The following is a 19140-nucleotide window of genomic DNA, read 5'->3' on the forward strand; positions in this document are numbered from 1 at the left end:
AATAAGCGGTATGTTGTGTGCAACCATTCAGACGAGGCTCTTCCTTTGAACTTGATCTTACACTCAGCAAACCAGGGTTTGCTCCAGCTCTCCTGCGGGCTTCCTGGATGGAAATGTGTTCATCCATCCTATGCCTCAGTTCTCCCCGCCTAAAAACATAGGAATCGTGTTCTTATCTCCCAATGGACGGGGAGGTTAAATGGTTATGGACTGGGAAATGCTAAATCTGAGGGCCGGTGAGGTATAGAGACATTATTTCAGTCTCTTTCTGTTATTAGAGCATGCAGTATGCAAGTCAGCTGCTCTTATCAGCGTAATACAAAAGCAGATGTGTGAGACATGCAGCTACATTTTTTAATGTTACTTTTTACTGTGCCTGCATTTTTCTTTTCTTTGTGTAAAATTATGACCTTTTAAATATCAAATAGACTATATATTATTACAGAACAGTTGCTCAGTTTCTTATGAGAAACAAATATGTTTTCTATTATATTCACCAGGTGCATTCTATAAAGGGGGCGTTTATGGTAGAATCATATATATTTCAATAAAGGCTTACTAGTTTTATGTCAGAGAGAGGTAGCCCTGAAACCAAAACCATACATTTCAACTTCACTGGAATTGCTTTTTTGTCTGAAATAAGGTAAACCCTCAAATGGGAACAAAACATATTGGGCATTACATAGGTTTTAGAGAGAGTCACTTAAGATTTAGGGCTGAAAAAAAATATATTGATCATTTAGATGGGATTAGGGAAAGTTGGAAAACATAATAAAACCCCACAAAAATAGGCAGAGAGTTACACAATACTACAAAACCTGGAAATCTATATCCATGGCCTGCACTTTTACTATTTGGAATCTTCCTTGGGAAAATGGTTAATTAAAACGAAGCCATTGAAATGGTAATTTACAGCCCCGTTTGGAGCAGAAGCCTGGAACAGTAAATTCTGGAGCAGGGCTGTGCATCACAGAGTTACAGCACAAAACTACTGTACAGACATCGCTGGAAAATCTCAGCTTCTGCTGTCTTGTGTCTATTAATCTAGTATCTCTGTGTACACAATTCAAACCATTTTACAAATATTTGTCATTTGTAGGAGGAGATGTTGCCAAGACCTATCTTGACACTGCAACCATAAATAAAGTGTCCCAACACAGAGCTCTGAATTCAAAACAAACTGCTTGAAGAAGGTGGGCACAAACTATCTTTTATGAAATATGAACAAGCCTTCAATCTTAAGCCAAACACAGAAGGAATCTTTGATACCGAAAACTGTAAAGAACAAGTGAAGATTTTGGTTTCTACCCATTTTCCGCGACTCCTGCAAGTGTTTTCCGCCACCACAGCTTTATTCAAACATCTTGTTTCATCACTTTCTTAAGGCCACCTCATTCTCAGTATCCCAGTGCTTTCCAGGAGAACATTTAGAAAGGTGGTTAAGTTCTGTCAGGAGATGTTTTGTTCTCACATCCTCTCCCCAGCAGGAGAAACAAGTGAAACTGTCTTATTTCAGGCAAATTTAAAACAAGGCAGATCCATTACTTATTGAGAACATCCACAGCAGGTAAGAGCCAAAATATTCCTTTTCAGAGGGGACACAAACTCCTACAAATCCGAGCAAGAAACTCCCACTAGCAAAGAGAGTTGAAGCTTTTCCTATGCATAAATTATTTAATGAGCATTTGCTGTGCGTTTCTTGTATTTTCCCCTGCAGGTCCTGGAAGGGGCTGCTGTCAGACATAAGATAGCTCCACAGATATTATCAGGCTTTGAACTGTCATGACAGAAGTCTTCAGGTTCATTAACATACTGGACTGGCACGTCAGGCTGATCAAACCAGTAAGCATACAGCATTAAACTTGAACTACGTCAACACGCTGTCTTCGACTCATGCCAGGCAGGAGATGCGACGACCACAGCAGTCGATGCCTTGCAGAGTTGGCTCCCTTTGGAGAAGAAAAACCTGTGTCCCTGCTGTTTATAAACCAGAGCCAACCCTGGCACATCTGCGCTGCCTGTAAGGAGCAGATCCTGGAATAAATTATTCCCTCAGTCACACTGAGCATTTTTTCTATTCTGGAAAGTGCTGAGATCCTCTGCAAACAGCAGCCCAGAAGCAAGCCACAATGCATTCAGTGACAGTCAGAAAGCAGAGACCTGGAAGCAAATGAAACTAAGGGCATCAATGCTTTTTTGTTTAGCGCGAGTGGACTACATATTGCTTTCTGATGCTGTTCTGTGCTCTTTCTCTCTGCTGATTTCAATCTCTGCTGAGCGTTGGTTTTCAGAATAGTTTGCTATTCCACATCTGCAGAAATATTGCACAATATTAACTTTCAGCAGCCTTGGGCCAGCGTGCCCTTTGTGTGCCTGGAGCATTCTGCTGGCCTTGAACCGTGACTGCAAATAATGAAGCTGTGTTGACTCAGTGTTTATTTTTGATAAATCTCAGCCCCCCCCCCCCCCTTTCTTTATGCCAAATACCTAAATGTTTTCTTAAAGTCTTTAGCCAAGTCACATCCAAACAAAACGTCTCTTCACTGCTAAAGGTGTCCCAATGCTGTGTGTATTTCTATGAGACCTGTTAGCAGCTGGGGAGAGCAGTCACAAGTTTATATCATTGCAATAGGTAGGAAAATTGCTGTGTTGGGTACATTTCAGTGCTGGGCACACAGGTATGTGTCTCACCCTTGCCTTTTTTTTTTAATTTTTTCAAATATTGTTAAAATTGGCACAACGTTCACTTCAAAGCCATGAAAGTTACACCATCCGGTTCCTACTGAATTCACCTTCTATATAGCTCTGAGCGCTGATAAAAGGCATTTTAACATAAAAATCTGTATTGCTATATGGGGATGGAGGTCTTTGCAAGGGAGGGGCTGGGAGTCCTTGTGTTGCCTCAAGGCAGCCGGGGTGGACTGCACAGCGGCAAGGCTGGAGGTGGAAAGCCAGGGAGAAACACCCTGAGCTCACACTGCAATAAGCACCGCCTGAACTGGGACCAGTCTGACCACTGGCAACCACTGAGACACAGGAGCAGGGAAGTTCACATCTTATTCCTTGGTACTCTGCATGCTGGGGATGCTGCAAAAACCTGGTGACTCGGTCTGCTGAGGCTGCTTTGAAACTATGCCTTGAATAAGAAAGAAGAAAGATACGACCAGAACTGATTCAAATTCCTGCCCTATTTGACCCAGACCAGCATTTTCATCCCCAATCACTCCAAATTAGGCAGGGAAAGGATTAAATCTGATTCTCCACGTTCCTAGTCAGCCTTTAGTAGTTGAGCCTCTCTCTGTCAGTCTATCCCAAGCCCTTCCAGCTACGAACTGGCATATCTCTGCAAAATGTTTCAGCTTTGACCAAGCCTCCTTTCTGGGAGCAGAGGAGAGGGATCGTTGCAGCCAGCTCTGGCCTCTGCTTCTGACTCACCACAGGACAGATGCTGATACCCTTTTCCCATGTTCTCTACCCCCCTTGCAAAAGTCAGGGTGTGAATCAAGGCTGTGCTATTTTGGACTCAGTCCATTGCCTGAAATAGTCAGAGCTATCAAAGTTTCTTGGATTTCTTTCCTTCCTTCATTTTCCCCCCATGCAAAGGCTGGTTCCTCCCTTGAGATACAGGAGAAGATTCTGAGTCCAGCATAGCTCCGCGTGGCTATGATTTATAACAAGTGCTGCAGATGCACTTTTTAAAGTAGGCTTAAAAATTACTTCGCCTAATAGAGATTAAATATTGATTACCTAAGTAATAGCTCTGTCTGCAATAGAAAATAGATGTGCAGCAACCCCCACACATCAGTCACTCACATTATCTGAGGAAATAGCGTACTAGAGGAAATAAAGGATGTTTGCAAATCCTTTTCTAAAACCATCCTCTTCTTCTACATAGCTGCATAGAAAAATATATACACATATATATACACATATACAAATACATATATAAATATAAACATATATATATATATACTCATGCTTATCCTTTGACTTTCCCTGGAAAGCTAGCTTGTTCCTCACATTTCATTTTACTTCCTTCTGATTGCTCAGCATTTTTAACAGTGATGTTACTGCATCTTCCCTCTTAGCCTGCCATACTCTGTGTCCTCACTGATTTTGAAAACAGACGAGCCTCTGAGATGGAAAAGGGGGGCTTGCCCCACAGCATGCCAGTCGCGTGATGTGAGTGTGTCCCCTGCCAGCGGCAGTGCTGCATCATGCAGTGTGGCAATGCCATCGGTGCCAGGTCACGCAAGGAAGGGGAGGGACAGAGAGGACATGGTGTGAGATGACCACAGTGACCAGGGACAGATAGTCCTGGGGTGCAGCACAGTGAGCCCTGTGGATGTGTCTGCTACGTGGCATCGAAGAGTTGGAAAGAAGCCATCAGCTCCTCAGGGGTGAAGATGAGTGCACTCTCCTTCCCTCTTCTCTCCAGCTCTTCTTCAATTTACAGGTTTTGGGGCTCCAGTGCTTCAGCTGTCCTGCCAGCTGGCCTTGGCTGTCATGCTCAGGCTGAACCTCAAGGCTAAAGCTCTATAATCACTCACAGCCTGGGCCAAAAGGGACTTTTGCCTCACATGTTTGCCACTGAGCCGCATGGGTCATGGCCTCAGCTCCTATCAGCTGTTCAGCCCAGACCTCCTCATCAGCTTGGTGCGCGCAGCATTGCCAATGCAAGCAGCTGATCCATCCCGCTTCAGCAAACTGACTTTAAAGAGGCAGTCTTCTTTGCCAACTAGGATTGCAGGACTTTGCTTACCTGTTCAATTTGTTGGGAAAAGATAGCAATTTTCCCTGACCTTCCCCTTCTGAGATAGCATCAAAGCAAGGTTAGATGTTAGATAAAGCCCAGGGACATGCGTCCTCCCTTCTGGTTTGCAGCAGCGTGTCCCTGCCTGCAGAGTGCACAGCATCTTTGGAGCATGTGAACATTGCACAGAAACTGGAAAAATGTCTGTAATGGCAGCATCTGTCCGGCTACTCTGTTCATCCTTCCTGAATCATGAGAACATAAGAGGCTTTTTCCCTCCTGCAGGACATCTCCTTCGACTGTTGCTGCAGCCAGCTGAACACTTGTCTGCTGGGAAAACTCCAGTATTCATGGAAGAACTTCATCGGCTGATAATACCATCTGACGGTGTAGCGGGAGTCTTGGACTCGCCAGTGCTGTGCACTCCCATCCCTAGCTCCAGCTTGTCAATTGAGGTCAAAAGCTGATAGTTTTATCCCATACCCTGCACAAATGTTATTGGTTTTATGGCTGATAAAAAAGTGCAGCATGGGCATAAATTGCTTGAACCAGATTTTTCTCTTGCAGATGCTTTATTTGCAGTTTTCCTCATTTAGATGGAGGGGGTCCAGAAGAGAACTATGATTCTTGTCCCTGCAGAGATCCCCCTTTGGGTTTCCGAGGCCTAACATCAGTTTTCTGAGGCCAGGGAGTTGTTTGTAAGGGGCACCCATTGCTGATTCACTGCAAAGTTTCTCGTGGCAATCTTCTTACCAAAGAGCTGTGGATCTCAGTTTCCAGAAGCTCACTAATAATGAACTCTTCTGCGTCATTCTCAAAGAGATTACCATCATCATGCTGTCCTTCAGGCAAATAAGCCATAAAATGAAAATCATTATGAGTAAAACAAAGAAAGCAAGAAGCTTTCAAAGTTGAACCATCTACTGGGTACCTGCCCCCCTTTCATTCTCTGCAGGAATGAAGCATCTAGTCGTCACAAGCCCATCGGCAGGCAACAGTGTGAGAGTCCTGCCAGGAGATGCTGAATTACACTCAAATCGCGTGAGCCAGGCCAGTGGGCTGAGAATCACTCGTTGTGCTGCCAAATGCTTTGGCCTGAGCTGGGGTAGTAATACGGTCCTTTTTAGCACTTCTCTGAAACAAGCTGTCTGGCAGCAAGGAGCTCAAAGCAGTTCAGAAACTGGAGTTAAGTCTCAGCAAGTCCCTGCGAATTTGAGTGGGACCGAGGCTAAAGAAGCAGTTTGTCAAGGCCGTATAGCAAATACATGTGGCTGCATCAGGAATATTCTTTCTTAGCACTGCTATACCCTTCTTGCTGGGGGAAAGACAGAGAGATAGACAAGGCAAGGAAAATAGTGAAGTAATGCAATTAGCGGGGGGTTAGAAATATCCTACTGCTTTCAATGCCTGCAACTACACCTACAAAACTCTCAGGGTGTCCAGAGCTCTTAAAACATCACATTGGCTTTTGTTTGGCTTGCATGCTTGAGACACAAGTTTTTGAGACTGTTGCTATAAGGGTAGAATGGGATTGTAGCAGCGTCTACTGATTCAAGGACATTTTATATTACCAAAAGTCATTATTCATGATGACAGTACCCAAAAACCAGATGAGAGTGTACCTCCATCCTGCAGGCATCCTACAGACCCCATGTGGAGAACTGTGACTGTGGCCGTGAAAGGACAAAGGGCTACAGAGACTGCAAAGTGATGCAAAAATCCATGTATGCACAAACTTGTACATAATGGGTGTGTTTTCAAAAGCCAGGCACAAGAGTGTGAGCTAAAGATGAAATAACAGCCTTTCAGCTCAGTATGTCTGCGCATATGTTGACTCGCTGTGACTCTAGCAGTTTAATGTTGCACCATTTGTACTAGTGTGCATTTATGCCTAGTAAACTTTTTTTTTCACACCCCTCAGAGCCATTGCAGGCCCCTTAGAAGATCTCTGAACATGTAAAATGACCACCCTTGGAGCACCCAGAGCATGTGCTGAGGTCAGTGGTCTTTGATGGTCTGCAGGAAAATGTCACTGCTCCAAACAGATGCATGGCAGTAGTAGACCAGGAGACCCTCCTCTTGTTATCTAATTATCTAAAGTATGTGATAAACACCTGCAATTGAACTTCAGGCCAAACTCTAGCAGGAGAAAGGAACTTCTCTCTAGTCAGATGTCTAAAAACTGATGTTTCATTAACATATTAGCTCTGTCCTAGCTCATTAAAAGCATGTATTCATCTTCATTTTATTAAACCTGTCTGTGGCATCACATCTGGGTTATGAATCTGTCATCTGATCTGCCCATTTCCTTGCTTTTAATATTTCAAAACCATCATTAAAAATGAATATAGGCAGAAATTTCAATCTCGGATAATTATCACTAACTATTAATTGGTTTTCAGCTGGCATATTGTGTGCCAGGTGAAACACTCATAAAAGAGAAATTCCTTGAGCTGTCCTAAAAGACACGCTTACTGGGGAAAATCTTGATATTTTCAGCAGGATTCAAACATCAAGTTTGTCAGCTGTTCCAAGTATTAGCTATAATGTTTAGTTTTCAGTTTTATTTAAATGTATTTATGTTTTTAATTAAAACAGAAAATTCTGTGGAAAGCAGGGATCATTGTGAAAAGGTACTCAGTAGAAAACCAGATGTTCTCTTGAGGGAAATAGATTAATTGCGATGTTTTTAACCAATCCTTTTATCCTTGCAACAATTACTAACTGCTGTTGGAACTAATGAAAACTTAAAAAATAAAAATAAATAGTTGTATTGTGCATATTGTTTTAATTGGGATTCAGTCAGACTGGGAACATTGCTTGAAGAGAAAGCTCAGCACCAGAAAGAAACTGAGTTTGCCTGATATTTCAAAGTGCATTTAAATAGTATGAAATAGAAGCAAACATAAACCATAAGGAGTGAACAGAAGTTTGTCTTTTTAGAAGTATGGAAATTAATCAGGAGGAGGAAAATTAAAATTGTGACCAATCCACAATTGCTGAAAATGTTTTTTATTCTCATGCGTGTGTATCAGATGCCCCGATTCTCCTTTCATTGACACAGTTGCAAATTGGAAGTGAGTTTTGCGGGAGTTCGCCTGTTACAGCCTGAGAATGAGACTCAGAGACCCGAACAGATTGCAACAAATAGTTCCTTTGGCATGAACACTGGTAGAAATTTTCTAAATGCACTTAGTTTTGAAGCAGTCTGTATTATCAGAAACCTAGATTAGGTGTTATCTAATTAGATCTTACCAAGCACTGAGGAACTGCTCAGCCCTGTGTACCTCTCCGAGGGTCACCCAGTGATAATTGGCCAGACCAGGCAAGACCTGCTGCAACCAATTTCTGCAAGAAGACAGTGAGTGTTCAGCTGAAAGCAGCAAAGGAAAAAATGGATCAGGGAAATTTAACTTTTGCTCAGGATTTATCAAATTCACAGAGAGAGGGTTTGGCCTCAAGGGAATATTGAGAGATATAGACATCCTGCCCGAGAGCAGCGGTCCCGACTTCATTTATATCTGCTGAGAATTTGGCCGTTCTACATGTTGATTTTGGGCCCAAAACTCTGAAGGCAATGCTCTACTCTTTAAATCATTGCAGTGACGAGTAGGAACAGATTAAAGGCGTCAGGATTTGACCCTTTGTAGATTAATAAAGGCATGCTGAAGGCAAATTTTGTCTTTGTGATTTTCTTGGAAGTAGACGAATAAAGAGCTTTGATCTAGAAGGAGAGTGTGAAAGGTCACTGGCTAAGCATGTGTGCTGAAGTGCCCTGAGCCATCCAACATGATCGGCATAAATTAGAATCTGACTGCCCAGCTTTATTCATCTTTATTGATGTCTATATAGTTGCGAAGGCAGAAGGGCTATAACAATCCCAGCCAGCACAGAGAACCAACTAGGGCATGCAAAAATCCATAAGATATTCAGTATTTCCTAATGGAAGTAAATATAGGAGTATGTGTTAGTGATGCACAAGCCTCATAATTTTAGAGTTTGGGTTTTGTTTGGACCTGGATCCAAACCTTTGGAAGCTTATCTGAAGTTTCCAAAGCTACTTGTGCTTGCAAAATTGCAACCAAGTTTTGAGAGTTTATCATGAGATTTTTTTCCATTGTTTCTAGCCCTGGCTGAACCAGTAGTAGTTGTTATTAATGCCCAGCTGCAGACCTCTCAATATAATATGAGCACATTCCCCCAGGCAAACTGACACACTGATTACAGCCCTGGGGAACCAGAAGCTGCATAAAATTGGACAAAACAGGCTTATGACATGTTCAAAATTTCTGCTTCAAGGTCACTTTTGGAAGCAGAGACGTTTTACCCAAAAAAGCCACTAGATGTGTCTATTTGTGACAGCAGGAAGAGGCAGATTCAGTTTTGCACTTGTTTAAAGCATCCATCTCAGTCCAGCAGCCAGTTACACCAGCAGTACAAAATCCTCCGTGATCCTACGTTCACAGAGGATCTCTGCCTTCCATACCACCAAGCTACCAGGACTTCTTCTTGGTTCAGTTCCCAGAAACACAGGCCTTTGGGTTTGGAGGTCCTCAGTGTGTTACTCAAGCTGGCAACAGTCATTTCACCCCCTTGGAAAATGAAGCTTTCCTCTTTTGAAAATATAGCATAAGTAATAAGAGAGAATCTTTCATTTCTGACTACCTGATTATCTGTCTTGGATGAACAGTAGGCAGTATTCAGGGCTCAGTGATTTGCAGAAAAATGCAATCTTTTGAAAGCAAAATATACACAGAACACCATCAACATCACATATTTCTGTTAAGGAAGTTCTTATGGTCAAGGTTCAACTGTATAAAAACCATGTCCCCAAATGGCAATCCTTAAGCCAAAAATCTTAAGGTCAAAACCATAATTTTGATCATTTAGCCTGACCTCCTAACAAACAAGCCTTAACAAGCAATTCCTGCCTCAAGCCTGTCATGTTTGGCATATATCCTCTGGAAAAAGCTACGGTCCTGAGTTAAAGATCCTGAACGATGGGAGATTCCAACATTTGTGTTGGCATTTTCTTCTAACGGCTAATAAGTGTCATTGCTTAAAACAAGAATGTTCTTTTCTAGTTGTACCATCAGGGAGCAAATATTGCCACCACTGTAAAGAGCTCAACACAAAAACACAGTCAACTCATAGCTGCCAATTCTTCAACCGTACTGATTTTCGTTTTCCCACTGGAAAAATTTTTCCTAAATGGGCAGCAAAATAGCATAGTTACTATAGGTGCCGAATACAACCCAAACTGAGCATTCAAATGGACTTCTGTTTTTAAAATTAAAGAAAAAAGTTTATATTTACAACACATGCCTTTTGTTTCCCTTTAAACTGGAAACACAGTATATAATTTTCAATAACCACAGTGCCTCTATTTTTTCCAACCACAAATTAACCATAGTTCAGTGCAGTGAAATGCAGTAAGACTGATGGAATGCTTCTGCCTAAGGGATGACTTACCCCTAACAAAAATTATGCTTTGCTTCCTATTTGTTGTGTTCAATAATATTGCCTCTCTAAATACTTTTGGTTCAGTACTGACACCAAATGAAGAGGAAAGCCTCCAGAATGTACAGACGTGCAAGATTATGTTTCGTTTGTCTTTGTTCATTGTCCTAATTCAAACCAGTTACCCAACCGCTGACTTATGACTCTAGGAGGCATATTGTGGGGTTTTTCAAATATATTTCACAAAACCACCCAAACTCAAAGGGTAACTTTCTGTCCTCGGCTACACCACTGCAAGAGCAGCAAAGTTTATAAGTTTGCACATGTACAACAGAGTGGTTTTTATAAAATCCTGCACATTGCCTTTCTATTTTGTTACGTTTGAAAATACAAATGATTTACTCTAGACATACACAACCAGTTTCTGCAAGGGGCCAATAGACAAAATACAGATACTTTGTACATCTACCAGTAGATGAGCATATTTTGTTGGCTATGAGTGGAGATCTACTGTTTGAGGATTCATTTTCTCATCCACTTATTTCAGAGACAAAATTTTCTCATGAAACATAGAGAAGGGGAATAAAATTCAGCTTTTCTCCTATATGCTCTGCCCCAAATTGCATACCTGTCATGAGAAATAGTTCAAAATTCATTCCAGATATTAATTAAAAATCTCACTATCCATTAGAATTACCCCTTGATATGTATTTATACCCAGCCTCATAGCTGATGAATGTGTGAGAACACACTTATTAACAAAATATTGAAAAAAACCCCATATTCTCCATCAGAAGATCTGTCTTAACCCCTTTGCAGAATTCGTGGCTGAATGCATCAAACGCCTACCATGTTTCTGAAGGCTGGTGTGAACCTGTAATGCTGCTGCATGTAAATAGCTCCGCTGAGATTAATGGGAGTATTCAAGCAAGTAAATATGCACACTGGGTGGCAGGATCAGGCCAGCAGTTAGCACATCCCTCACGGTTACAGTGACTTCTCTTTCAAATTTAGCAACTTTGACTTCTACAGATTTTCCATTAAATTTTATCACTTGTATCCCAAAAGAACAGAGACTTAATAATACAATAACTGTAATTAGGAAGAACTTAGGAAAACTAAGTCCTATTACATGCAATACCCCATCATTGGTGAAAAGAATGGTGTCTGTCATCATTTTATCGCTGCCTGGTTTTAGCCACTTTATTTAAAATTTGATTGAAACCTGAATAAGGATTTACTCTACAAATCCTTACCTGCTCAAGTCTCCGCTAAGGTAGAACAGTGAACTTTTTTCCCTTAAACTGTAGAGAAAGGAAAGTTTGCAGGGAAATAGTTGAGCTGTCAGCAGTAGATTCGAAGCCAGAATTAAAATTCAAGAACTCTCGTGAGGAATTTGTCTCATCTAACGTTAATCATCTGAAAGTCTAGTCTAAACTTATCGTCCCGGATGCCTCAGTGTCCAGAGGATGAACAATTCCATCTTAAAACAACCATCAAAATAAGTGAAATAATCACTCCCCAGAAATGCTCCTTTCTGCCTGTAGAAAGCGCCTAGGTGAGCAGCTAGGACCAGGCACCTAAGTTTTAGGTGGCTAACATGCAGCAAGAGTAAACTTCTGCTCAGTGTCTGTTCAATACCTCGAGCCTTTCCTGTATTTTTGACCACAGACACAGCTGTATCAGCAAGCAGTGCAATTTGCTGCAACAACTTGGCTTGGCATGCTGGGATGAGCAGTGCTGATACAGATTTTGCTGTATGTATATTGAACATCTGTCCTATGGCAGCTACCCACACAGTCAAGATCCCAAGTGCTGAGGTCTCAGCCTGTCTCCTTGATCAGCCCTAATGAAATGTATGTTTCTGTGATGAAATCCAGACTAACCTCTGTTGGTATTCAGCTTTCAATCTTTGAGCTGTAATCTCAAAGATTCAGACTGATCTTGCTCACAGGCAGTGTGAGCATTGATAATGCCTCAGCTGCAAACCTGGCCGATTTCCAAGTAACAACACAGTGGTTCTGGTTGAGTTGTGTCTGGAGCATTGGTTCCATCCCAATGATAAGCCAGAGGAGGCTCCAGCTCTTAATTCTCTGTTCTGCATGAATAGCTGCACTCAAATCCCTAAAACAGGTAACATAATCTCAGTCTTCCACCAAACTTCAGAATAATCTCCATTTAGAGCTAAACTCTAAAATTCGCACCCTTCTCAACCTTTATGCCAGCCCTCAGCTCCCAGATAGCATGGTCATGTGCAGTCAGGGCATCGCATGGTCCTCAGAAGAATTCACTGAATTACTGCTATTGTATTTTCTTTAGATACTGGGCTGCTGCCCTGCAAAAACATGGAGTCACTACCCTGTCTGACAATACTTACTGGTGTATCTTTGTTGATGTATTCATGCAGAATGGATTTTTACTATGTTTCCCACCAACCTGGCTCCATTCCCCAGATACCTATTTTTCTGAAACACAAGCAGTTGACATTGCCTCCATTTTCCTATTTGTTCATATCTGGGTTTTCCCTGCACCCATCAGGACTACAAAGGTTTTGGTTTGGTTTTTTTTTAATGCTTAAACCAAGCTCAGATTAAGGCAGAAGTGTCCACTTGTACTGGGAACAAGAGGTGTGACCCCCACTCTGCACAAGGGGTTCTGCAGATATCCATGTCCTGACACAAGGACTGTGCTACTGGGTCAAACCAAAGATTGATCTGGCGGAGTATCCTGGACCGGACAAAAAATTCCTGGGAGTAAGCAAAGGAACAGGTGAGGATCTAGTGATACTTTACTCCAAACACTTTCCAAGCAACGACTGATTTGTGGTTCCTGAACCCAGTGCAAGTCTTTTGGCATTTCATAGTTTTCAATTAATTTCTTTTCCATGGTGCTGCCCAGTAAAATATTGACCAGTGGTCTTGAACCCACATAAACCATCAGCACCCACTGTCCTCTGACACTGCAAAGCTTAACTACTCAGAGGATGAAGGACCATCTCACCCTGCTTCGAACATGCCCCAGGTGGTTTCATGTGGTCCCCTTGTGGTGGATGGATGACAAACAGTTGTTTCCTTATCTTCTCCATCACACTTTTGACTTCATATCCTCTCTCCGTTTTTTCTTTTTTTCTGGATGAAGAGTCCTCCTCTAATTATTCTTTGTATAGACACTAGTCCAGACCATTGACAATATCTATTGCCCTCTCTGTATCTTCTCCAGCTCCGCTATGGTTTTTTCTGAGACAGGGAAATCAAGACTGTACAAAGATGCTGGCACACTATGGATTGATCAAGAAAAAATAGTATTTTATTTTCTGTCCACTATTCCTTCCATAATAATGAAGCACTGAACTGATGTTTCTCATTGAGCTAGCTCTTATAACCCCAGATATCATACCTGTGTTGTAAGTGAGCTTTGACATCACTGAATATATGATGCTGAGCCTGTGGATGACAGCCCAGACTACACAGGGTTATTTAAGAATGGGAAATGTGAGAAGGACCCTTTCTTGCCTTTAATTGTTCTCCGTGAGTACTAAGGATAGCTGCAGCCTTTGTGCTCTGAAGTGCAATCAAAGGAAACCTGTTCTGGAAGAAATATTGCCCCTGGGCAGACATGGAGGAGAGAGTGAAAAGTTATTCGGAGTCTCCTCTGCTGTCTTCTACCTCCACAACTTCCACCTGGAGTGCATTGCAATGGATTCAGCGGCTGCTGAGCCCTGGGAAGCAACCTCAGAGCTGGCTTCGTCCACACACAGCTCTGGTCCCTATGGGCCAGAGACAAGAAGGTGTAGGTCCGGACAACCAGCTGTCTGGGATAGAAGGTCTCAAAGCTCACAGGCTACCTAAATGCATCAGCTGCAAAGGAAAGAGAAGCAGAGGTCTGTGTGCAAGGTGCAACACTTCACAGGCCAGCTTTGTTGGAGCACTGCCCTGCAGAGAGCTGCCTGCCATCTCTCCCAGCGGGGGTTCATACCTCTCTACTGCAGCCAGGTCCTACATAACCCATAACTCACTTTCTTCTCTTCTCTGTGCTGCAGTCTCACTCTTTTTAAGTGCTTCTATGAACTCCCATACTGCTTCACCAGCAGCCCCATCAGGCTGCTGCATTACGCTTCTGCTCGAGCTGAGGGAGGGAGGTGGGAGCTGGGAGGAGAACAGAGCAGCAGTGCTTCTCTGTTTTTCCTGGATGTCTTTCCATTCACCCTCGGCTGCATTTTCTCCCTGTTCAGAATAACTAGCATTCTTTGGGGCACATCTCTCCTCACAAATCTCGAGGAGGCGGAAGCATTGCAGAGCTTGCTGCTTCACTAAAGAGCGCGTTATTCCAAGGCTAAGATCTTATTACAATTCCCTTACTACAGCAACACATTTTTTCCACTCCTTTTCGAAACCTCAAATGTTGTTATGGCGTCAATGGTAAAGAAGTTTAGGCTTGCTTGGATTTCAGTCTCTTGGCCTTGGATGGAGGGGAAACATTATTTCTCTAAATACATGAACCCTTATGCACACACACACTTGCACGCTCCAAGACCCCAATCTTGCAATAGGATCTGCTCATGCGTAGCCTTGTGCCCATCCGGAGTTGTGCTGAACGCAAATCAGGCACATCTGACAGCTCAGGCTCTTGTAAAGCAGCGCTTTGGTAATGCTGCTACTAATGTGATCCAGGAAAACAGCAGTGTGGTTCAAACCAAGCCAGGCAATGGTCCCAGTATAGTAGCAACCAAGATAAAGTTAACAGAGAGCCACACGATGCTGCAGGGACTCTGTGTACATCCAGGTCTCTACCTTCAGCCTGCTGGGGGAAAATGTGGCTTGTGCTCCCCACTGCAAGGCAGAAGTGGTGGGAGGAGAGACCCTAGAGCTCATCCTGCTGCAGCTCTGGGCAGGCAGGCAGTGCTTCCACCATGGTACAATGGCACAGAAAAGCACCTGCTGCCATGAGTCCTCAGCCCCCTTGGGTTTCTTCCCTCTGCATAGGTGAGACGGAAGGGAGTTGGGGGCCACAGAGATTGGTACTGGATTTTGGGAGAGGTTCTGGTGCTGCTGTAGTCTCCTTGGGCTCAGTTTTGTGCCCTGCAAGCAGCCTGCACACCCCGGCCCCCTTCCATGGGGCACAGACTGGGGCACACGGATGGGTCTGTCCCATCTCTCAGAAGACCAGTGCAGAAACCCAGCCCTCCCTGATGGCTTCCTCAGCACCCAAGGCACTTGGTGCTGTCTCTGTCACCAAAGCATCTGAGCACCTTCTGGCCTTCAACACATTTTTCCCTTCAGCATCCCCGGGATAGGATGCTCTATTTATCACACTTGAAAACGAGACATGGAGGGAGGCATAGCCAAATTGCTAATGATATTTAGGTGCCTGAAGATGCAGATATGCATCTGGTGGAATTGTGAAGCACGTGGAGGTATTTCCCTCCTGCTGTGCTCGAGCCAGGTCCTGCAGCGGGTCTGGGCTGTACGCAGTAGGAATCGGGCAGCATTTATAACAGGCTCTGTCTGTTGATGAGACTGTCAAAACCCCCTATGCACTCCAAGAACAGCTTGTTCCCTACCAGTGAAAATTGTTATTCTCGCACTGTTGTTTCACAAGTTCTGTTTCCAGCAACGCCTGATCACAGATAAGACAAATGTAATCTCAATATGTACATCTTGGGCTTTGTTTATCCAGGACCAGCTAGGCATCGTGGTGGGAAGAATGTAATTTCATTTCTTCCTCCAGCAGCACCTCCCCTTCTCTGCTTCTTAATTTTCTTCCACTCAAACCTGAGTTCAAAACAACACTGAAAACCACTGGAGCGGGGATAGGATAATCCCCTGAGCTGGAGTCAGTTTCAGTCCTGCCAGATGGACAGGTTCTGATTCAAAAACAAATCTGAGTTTCCTGCAGCCTGCACGTTACTAGTGGCTTCCTGCAGGCTTTTGGTACTGTTTAATATCTCTCACAGAAGCAGTGACTGAGCCCAGCACTTGCACCCCAGCTCCAAAGCATCTCGGATGCCTTGCTCAAGTGTGGATCTTGCCAGGGCAGTGGGCATGAGCAAGATGTTTGGGGCTTCTCCTCCCCTGGACTGCCATGAGACTGATAATCTCAGCAGGGTATTCAGTGATGTGGCATCAAACCTGTCACTGGACTAGAGAGTTTTGCTACTAACAATTTTGGAGCCCCGAGTGATGAAGACTTGCAGAAGGAGTGCCTGCATTTCTGATCTCAATCAATCAGAATTAGCTTTTTGCAAATTAAAAAAACAAGAATGACTTGACTCAGGTTCCCCCTCTCTGAACAACAAAGGTTCAGGGAGATTAGCTCGAGCCTACAGAGAGGGGTGACTGTCTAGCTCAGATCTGGATTTCATCTCACCTAGGTTAACAGGATGTTGGGGATACAGTGAAGCTAAACGGAAATCTTGTCTTTTGAGCCAATCTTCACTTGTCCTTGTTCCTGTGAGCCTCACAGTTGGATATAACACTCCAGAGTAATAACTGGCAGAGTGGTCTTTGCAGGCATGGAAACTCTCCTGTGAATTAGAAGTCATTTACATACTGTAAAAATCTGGATATTATTTTTTCCCAGTGTTAACCTGAAATGTAAAAAGAGACAGGGTGCCAAATCAGAATTAAAATAAACGTGTGAGGCAGGCATAAACTGTCATCCAGTATGGCCAAGCAGCTTCTGTGTCTTCCTCCCCATCATGAAAATCAACCTGAGAAAAGGCAGTGCAGTGCAAAGGAAGAGAGTTAAGTTGCACCTACCTTGGAGGAAAGGCTGGACAGCAATTGTTTAACCCAGCCCCTTGGCCTGATTTCCGACAATAGGAGAAAAAGCCCGTGAAAGCTGATATTCCTTTTATCTTAAAAGACAGAGGCTCATTTTTGCTTCTCTGATTTAAGTGTCGCAAACAGAAGGAGCTGGGAAGAGAGCAGCCTTTGTTCAGTCGCACATCACGTACGTCAGCCACAGCGAGCTGCTGTGTGCCTCGCTGGGACCAAAGCGTGGTGGTGACACTGGGACGGAGGTCCCTACCCCATGCTACCACCCTAGGAGGGCAGCATCCCCCCAGTCGGGCTTCATTTTTCTGGTCCTTTATTGTACAGTCTCTGCGTCTCCTCTCCCCAGCAGATAGGTCCCTTTCAGTGCCTGGTCCCATTGGCCAAGGCTCATGGTCTTAGTTCATGTGTCCTGTGACTCTTCCAGGGCCTCCCTCTGGTGGTGTTGCCTCCCGGGAGAGCCCCAGGCCACCAAAACATCCCCCAGATATCCACCTCTGTGACAGAATTTGCATTTAGCCTTGAACTAAACCTTGAACCCCTGTAAGCTGGAGAGTGTTGTGGTTTAACCCCAGTCAGCAACCAAGCACTACACAGCAGCTCGCTCACCCTCCCCCCGGTGGGATGGGGGAGAGAACTGGTAGGGCAAAAGTAAGAAAACTCATGGGTTGAGATCAGAACAGTTTAATAATTTAATAATAATAATAATAATAATAATAATAATAATAATAATAATAATAATAATTTGTAATTAAAAGGAAAACAACAAAAAAGTGAAAGAGTAACAAAACCCAGGAAAAACAAGTGATGCAGCCACTCACCACTGCCAACTGATGCCCAGCCCATCCGCGAGCAGCAATCGCTGCCCCCCCGCCAACTCCCCTGTTTCTATACTGAGCATGACATCATATGGTATGGAATATCCTTTGGCCAGTTTGGGTCAGCTGTCCTGGCTATGCTCCCTCCCAGCTTCTTGTGCATCTCCTCACTGGCAGAGCACAGGAAACTGAAAAGTCCTTGACTTAGTATAAGCACTGCTTAGCAACAACTAAAACATCAGTGTGTTATCACATTATTCTCATGCTAAATCCAAAGCACAGCACTATACCAGCTACTAGGAGGAAAATTAACTCTATCCCAGCCAGAAGCAGGACAGAAAGTCACAACAGTCCTCAGAGGGCAGGATGCCCCTTCTCCAAACCTAAACCCCTGACTGGGCAGAGCAGGCTACAAGGAAGCCTAAGAAATGGAAGAAAGAAGTGGAGACCTCAGGAGAAAAAGTATACTTGAGGGTTCCTGGGTGGTGTTCCCCTTGTCCTCTTTTTAACTGACTGCAAGGCCCTCTTAGCAGCCAAATCTCTTCCAGGCTCATGCCTTGACATCGGTGTGCAATACCTGGCCATCTGCTTTGGCTGAGCTCCTGCCACGCAGAGCATCCCTCTGCAAGCAAAGAAAACTAGTTCTGCTGTCCTGCCAAACACGTTTCAACAAATCCAGCATATTGGAAGAGACTATCTCCTTACACCGAGCAAAATACCCGAGAAGTCTCTGAGACTCAAGGGGCATCACACAGAGGGAGGGGAGAGAGGTCGGTTTTCCCAGCTGAATCTCCAAACTAATCCCCAGAGCAAAGAAAATGCTCTGGAGTCCTTGCAAGGACTGTTGTTGGCAAACTTTACACAAACAGGACTCCGGCAGACACTGCCACAAGGGTCCTCAGTGTTTCCCTCAGCCCGTGTCTCTTGTCTGCTGAGGAGCGATGCAATATTTGAATGTGAATGGCATGTGCTTGTTGGCGGAGAAACTGGCATTAATCAGCAGCCTCTGAACTGGAGCTCCAGCAGCTTCCAGGCACTCGGCAGGAGCTGCTCAAGAGCAAGGAGAGGAAAGTGGACTCAGAGGCCAGCCCTTGGCACAGCAGAGGTGATCAAGGCATGGGGAAATGGCTGCAGCCATCAGCAGAGAGGAATTAGGTTCATAGGATCTCCAAGACCTTTAGGATTCTTCTCCTTCCTGTTATTGCTTGTGACAGGGTTGATAAAGCACTCCAGAAAAACCACCAAGCAGCCATTAGCAGATGTCAACCTTTCTAATCTTGTTTTTGGCCTTGAGTGATTGAGGCCAAGTTGGCCATGAAACATAAACCAAGAACAC

The sequence above is a fragment of the Mycteria americana genome, chromosome 4 (assembly GCF_035582795.1).
Source record: "Mycteria americana isolate JAX WOST 10 ecotype Jacksonville Zoo and Gardens chromosome 4, USCA_MyAme_1.0, whole genome shotgun sequence".
NCBI lineage: Eukaryota > Metazoa > Chordata > Aves > Ciconiiformes > Ciconiidae > Mycteria > Mycteria americana.